Below are 6671 nucleotides of genomic sequence, written 5' to 3'. Positions count from 1 at the left end.
AAACCCATGCATTGAATGGAAAACACAATTGTTTGAAAACAGCAAGCGTAAATACCCAATGAAGTTTTTTCAGCATGCGTACAACAGAGCTAATTTCCCAAACACAATTACAAGCTAATTTACTTTCCGAGTCAAGCCAATATTTAGGACCGTTATATACATCTAAATCATTATTTCATTTTTTTAAATCTCTAAATGCTTACTCATTTTGAGAAAAACCCAATAGAGTGATGAAAAGATGAGTGAAAAAATATTGGTTACCCAATGAAAAATGAAAAAAACAAATTAAAATGGAAACCTTCGAGTGAAAACTCAATTGCTCAAAAAGTTATCTGGAGCTCTGCTAGCCTTGTGATGGAAAGACCAATGTTATCCTGTTATCATGATTATTGTTATGAATGATCACCAAACACCAATGAGCTATGACCTTATTGTCAATTAATGACATTTCATATAATGTTGATACTTTTTGAAGATTTCGTTCAATTTTAGATTTCATTGCTTCATTTATCTCAGTAGTACAAAAGAGGAAATAGAATAGAAATGAAAGCCTTTATTCACAATGATCATTGAACATGTTTATGAACAGTAAGAAACACTCTTTCAAAATACCAAACAGAATCTTTCTACTTTTTTTTGTCAGGATGGAAAGCACCCGTGATTCTATTACATCCTTATGCTTCAAACATGATGAGATTCTTTTAGAGTTATTAAACCTGAGTCTTTTTGCCATGTCCTAGTGCAGTTTTTTGAATGTAGACCTTCACTGATTGATATTTTATTTCAGCTTGTTCTGAGATTATTTTTGCATGATATGAAAAGACTTCACAGATATATGTTAATAACATAGTTTGTTCTTTATATGTATCTCCTTAATGTTTTTTGCTATGTTGTGTTTTTGCTTTGCTATTTTTGTTGATTTTACCTATTTTGCCATGTTTGCTACGTTCTCGATTATATACAATTCTATTTTTGATACTACCCTTGACTGAATCGCTACCTAAGCCTCGTATCAGAAGTGACATGAACATCTCCTATCTTATCACGAGCTTGTCCCAGGATTCCTCTTGGTCATCAGTGTAATTTGATTGGATGGCTATTTTTAGCGGCATGACATTCAAATCAGCCTCAAAATGAAGCTGCGGTGGTTAATAAGTCCAGGGTGTCTTTTCCAACTCTTTTCAAACCTTGTCTTGAAATTATGGAATCAAGTTCATCCATGTGACTTTCCATTATCAATTAAGAGCTGAAATGTCTTTAGGTAGCAGAGATGATCTAAGATGAGAAAATATACTTAATTTCTACCCCCACTTCTTTTGGATGGAGATCCAAATTGCTGATTTAATATAAATAATTTTGTCATATTACATTCAATCTATTCTCTTAATTTTATTGGATTGTATTTTTTGTTCTGTTCATTATATGTTTTACATTTTGTTGCTGATGAATTCCATTTCTGGTTCAATCTCCTCGTTTATTCAAATTATTTAGAAAAACAACCTGTTTTGTGTTTCTAGGAAAGGTAACCCTAGTGCACTTGACACTGTACCATGTTCTGTTTGAAGTGTTGAGGGGCCATTGGGTAGCCCAGTGGTATAAGATGCTGTGACTGATTGAATCTGAAATTCTTTCTGGGGGATCAACCATTTAATATTTGGGAGGGATGTTTAATAGAGACTTGATATTTTTTCAGCTACAGCTGCAAAACCAGAAATATTTTTTTGATTAAAATTATTAGCCAAAATAATCTTTTTTAAAAAGCATTTGCAACAATGTATTTTTTATTGCAGGCAATTTGCCTTTTTTTCATCAGCCTGAAGCATGATTAATTTTTTCAAGCTTTTTCTGGGGTAATATTTTGGGGGATAAAATTCCAGCCCCCCCTCCCCGAACATCAAATCAGTCCCTAATTATGGTACATGGTTTGTCAGTACCATGGTCAATGCTTTTCCCAAACGAGTGGTTTGTCAGCCAATAAGTTGAAACTGAAGTCAATTGGTGGTAAAAAAGAATTCATCTTCCCGAGGCAAGAGAGTTAACTGACTATAAAAGTCCAGTTCCACCCTTGCCAAACTAGGCTGTTATTATGGAGTTACATTTTGGCTGGACTAACGAGTCTATGCATAGTCCAATCATGATGGGAGATGAAAAAAGTTATGCTTCATCTGTTTTATACTTGTTTACAAGTTCTGTCTCGAAAATTTAGTGGATTAGTAAAGTGATAATACCAATGATTATATGTTATGTACTTATTTGAAGTTGGATAACAGCAACTTACTGTCAATGCTTGTGAGGATGTGTTATGTGTGTAATCTGAAAATATGCAGTGAATACAATTTCCATCTGCAGTTACGATGTTTTACCAACTTATCTCATATCTCATATGACCCATCTTTTTCAAGTTTCTGAATACTCAAGACATTATTCTTTATACATGTTGTATGCAAAACTATAGAACACCCAACCATCCTTTTTTTCATATTTACATGATGTTGATATGTTTTGCAATTATTCAAATAAAAATGACCGTTCATGGTGAATATAGTACTACATGTATATTCATTGGTGGGTGTGAAAAAGTTTTTCCCGAAAGTGAAAAGTATTGAAAGAAATAACATGAAGCACATTGTTATTTTAGATTCTAGATAATTCATACTTATCATCTTAGTCAAGGTAATGAGTCATTACTATTCATGTTTACTTATCAGACCGTTGTTTTGAGTGGAGCAACTATTTGGCTGATTAAACAGTGACACCAAAATGGCAATCAAGTGGCATCTTCATTAGTATCTAGTGACCATCATCATCTGTAGCAAGCCTACACCATTCTGTCTGTACATAATTTAAAATCATGGTGATGTTTCAATATTTGCAACATGTTGGTTGGTGTATGATAACTATCAGTATATAAACACTTGGGTAATCACTGAAACCATGTGATCTGATTTGTAATTTATTGTAAGATTAGGTAGATATTACGCATGATCATAAGAGAAGTAATTGTTTAAAAGTGGGATGCTCCTTTGGTAATTCTGGGCAAAAAAATGTAAACTTGGTTACTATAAATCTTGAAATTAACGCGAGCTTGAATTAAATGCGTGTGGTCTTTGCTTGCATTAACTGAACTTCGCATTTATGTCGCCAACATGACTATCAACAATAAGAGGGGCTCACGGCACATTTTGGATAGCAGAAATACCAACTTGAATATAAACACAAACAACCGTATATTCCACATCATGTTTAATGAGCAGCAGTGTAGCAAGTATATAAAGTCGTCATTCAAACATCCCAACGCACACTGATAGGCTTCATCACACTTATCCTCAGATCTACAGCATGTCTTGTCGGCTGCCTTCAAGTTGACACCTTCTCCGCATACCAATCAGTGAACTGTTGATGAACTTACTTAATGCCAGTCAACAGAATAAACATATAAACTGTTGTTTTTAGGAAAACAGGGGGCGAAGTTCTTTTGAAATGGAATGATGACTTGTCAGTAACTATTACTGTTACATTATAGTGAAAGGGTATGCCCTTAGTACTCTTAAAGATGAAGAGGACAAAAGGAATCCTTGCAACAGTGTCCTAAAACTAGCAGGACAAGACATGTTACATGCGATGAGGGTGAAGTTGGTTCTCTTTGAGTTGTTCCAAATGGTCTCATGGCAATGTAATCCCTCCTTTGGTCATGCTTGCTGTAAAAGGCGACAGTGCTTGTCGTAAGAGGCGACTAACGTGATCGGGTGGTCAGGCTTGCTGACTTGGTTGATGCATGTCATCGATCCAAATTGCGTGGATCAATGCTTATGATGTCAATCACTGGATTGTGTGGTCCAGACTCGATTATTTACAGACCGCCGTCATATAACTGGAAGATTGTTGAGTGCGGCGTTAAACAACAAATAAACAAACAAACATGATCTTAAGTCATATAGCTCATAGTTATGATATGTTCCCTCTTGCCTTTGGCGCTAAGACATGGAGAAAGTTTTGATCATAGAACTGATACTACCCAAAAAGGTTTGTCGGCTTTGTAACTTGTAGTGTAGACGTTTTTCAATGTATGCTGATGGAGAATATGGTGATATGTGTACAGCCCAGCTCATTCCTTGCTTTGTAACATATTCCTGATATTTTTCAACTTTTTAAAATCCAAAATTATCATTTCCATTTGCTCAAACACATTTTAATGTTTGTTGATGGGAATGTTTTGACATGATGTCTTTCAGTCATATGATATAAGCATCACAGATACATGACATAGTCATCACAACTGTGCTTGTATTTGATAAGCAGAGTTAAGATTGCTGACTTGGTTGATGCATGTCATCGTATTCCAATTGCGTTGATCGGTGCTCATGATGTCAATTACTGGATTGTCTGGTCCAGACTCGATTATTTACAGACTGCCGTCATACAGCTCGAATATTGCTGAGTGCGGCATTAAACCACAAACAAACAGTAACATACCTGAGCTCGTTGGTTACACCAAAGTTGTCTGCCACCTGGGTGACACTGGGACGGGGTGGTAAGACTAATATGCTGTAACTGCCCAGTTCACTCACTGGCAGCACTGAGTCTTTGTGTGGAGCAGACTTTGTACTACATGCTATTCTTCCCTGCATGCATGTTTGTAAAACTTGTCACTGGTGGTTCTGTATGCTGTGTAAATCAACATCTGCTTATCTGCCTCAAGCTTGCATAGCGCACTTGCAGTCTTAAGCTTGATCAGTGCACTTGCATCCTTATGCTTGCTCAGTGCACATGCAGCCTTATTGGAGATGGATTTCATAAGCAGCTGAAAGCTGTCCTCTACTTGAGTATAGTTACCACTCAGGTCAGCGTTTCATTTTCATTAAGTGTCTTATATACAAGGAGTTCCGTTGCCTTCACCATGTTGACATGTTTGCTTTAGGAATCCAGTGATGGGAATAAATATGACAAAGGAGTATTATTATGGATAGAAATTTCATTTTCATGATTCTGGTGATAGTGTAAATGTGGCAGTCTTTTCATAGATGTACTCCTCTATCTGGTACCATCATGTCTTTTGCGAGACTACAGTGAAACCAAGGTGAGGTAGACAGTTCTATCCCGAGTAAAATCGCCTGGAATAACAAAGTTCATGATCCTGATTAACAAACTTAAGAATCATATTGATCAGTCTGAATATGCTTTGTTATCAGTGTGATTGATGTACCCAGACTATGCAAGGGGATTTAAGTGTTTGTTGACAGTTGTTGGTGACATGTCCTGAGAGTAATGTGTCTCAAGTTACTTGTTTTGACAAAACCTGTAGATCCTGTTACATATAGCTGTAATATTACCAGTAGCAATTTGTGTATACCCACATAACACAATAGAAGTGATTGTTCCACACTTGTTTTAACATGTTTAAGGTATAATAAAGCTTTTAAGTTAACAAATGTTGAGTCTTTATTGATACTTCAAAATGAATTTGCTCAACTGGTCTTTATTAACATGGCTTACATAATCATCAGGGTTGAAAGCTGATTATGAAACTTGAACAATATGGAGAGATTTGAACCAAGTTGAATTTATAGCCATGTCATATGTAAACATAGTTCGAGTTTGATAATCAGCCATGTTGGTTTATATTCAAAGGTGAGTATAAAACTTGGACTGAAATTGAGAGATGAAATATTGTCATGGATTTCAAATAAATGTGGTTGTTGAACAGTCCCCATTAAAGACTATTGGCCATTTATTATGAGTGAGTGAGTGAGTATGGTTTTACTGTTTTTAATAAAATCCCAACAGTATTACAGACACCAGAAACGGGCTTCACACATTGTACCCATGTTGGGTATCGAACCCTCGTTTTTGGCATGACGAGCAAACACTTTAACCACTAGGCCACCTAGTTGAACATGATATCTTAAACAGATATTGCAGTATTCTGAAGCAAAGTTAGTGAGTGAGTGGGGTTTAACACCGCTTTCTTCAGTATTTCAGTTATGTCACATGTGTCAGCTGAATGTGGGATGATGATGCAGGTCTCAGATGCAGGTCTCAGACGTTTACAACTTTGACAAAACCCACCAGCATGGGTATGGTGCTGACGAACTTGGAACCGGGACTCGAACCCACAATCATAGGTTTCTGGCATGCCCAAGGGAGGCAACTCTGCACAGCAATCGCTGCGCCATGGACGACTTGCCCACCGATGCTCCCCAAGCAAAGTCAGGGTATGGTGTCAGGGGTGTATTGCCCTGTGGAGAATCTGGTACAAAGCCAGACAGCAGTAACCAGGCAGGCCACTGTGTTACATCCGGAATATAGCTGATGGTTGCATTAAACAAACAAACAATAAAATCAATGCATTACCAATATTTTCAGTCAGATGTTCTTGTGATGATTAATGAATTTCAAAAATTGATTGGCTATGCTGTACCTTTTCAAAGATGGATTCTAAGAATCATAGAGAAAAGTATAATATATTTAAACATTCCTTTTTATCTGTAAATAATTCCATGCACACATAAACAAATTCACCATTAATATGCAACCAATCCAGTAATTCTTATTCCAAGTCATGTCAGAAACAGGTTTTCATAAAATCAGTGATGGATTTATTGGAAGGAACTGATTATGATCACTGCTTAAAGAAACAATTCCATCCTAGTAAGGCCATTTGAAAACGAGAA

This window comes from Haliotis rufescens, unplaced genomic scaffold (assembly GCF_023055435.1).
Source record: "Haliotis rufescens isolate VD_foot unplaced genomic scaffold, xgHalRufe1.0.p SCAF_68, whole genome shotgun sequence".
NCBI lineage: Eukaryota > Metazoa > Mollusca > Gastropoda > Lepetellida > Haliotidae > Haliotis > Haliotis rufescens.
The sequence above is the reverse complement of the archived record's forward strand: the minus strand, read 5'-3'. Positions refer to the sequence as shown.